This window comes from Pterocles gutturalis, unplaced genomic scaffold (genome assembly GCF_000699245.1).
Source record: "Pterocles gutturalis isolate BGI_N339 unplaced genomic scaffold, ASM69924v1 scaffold2250, whole genome shotgun sequence".
NCBI lineage: Eukaryota > Metazoa > Chordata > Aves > Pterocliformes > Pteroclidae > Pterocles > Pterocles gutturalis.
This window is the reverse complement of record NW_010143049.1, coordinates 1,153-1,385: the sequence shown is the minus strand read 5'-3', so window position 1 is coordinate 1,385 and position 233 is coordinate 1,153. Positions and strand designations below refer to the sequence as shown.

The window sequence follows — 233 nt, the reverse complement described above, 5'->3', positions numbered from 1 at the left end:
AAAAGCCACATCGCCCCTCCGCCTCCCTCACGCACAGAGCCTCAGCTCCCCAGAGAGCAGCGGGCGGGTGGAGGGGGGGGTCCTGCAGCCCGCCATGGGGGCAGCCCCGCAGGATGACGAGTCCCTCCCACAGCCCCCGCAGCACCCTGCCCCACGGGGTTACCATTGCCCACGTCTCAGCCCCCCCGCAGCGTCCCCCCGGCCAGCGCCCCGACTCACGGTGATGGCCCCCT

At 73.4% G+C, this 233-nt stretch overlaps 1 protein-coding gene across 1 annotated transcript in view; it reads right to left on the bottom strand.

Annotated features, from left to right (window-relative positions):
* LOC104469849 (acetyl-CoA carboxylase-like) overlaps positions 1–233 on the bottom strand; it is a 3,866-nt gene that overhangs the window by 3,407 nt on the left and 226 nt on the right. The window lies entirely within an intron of this gene.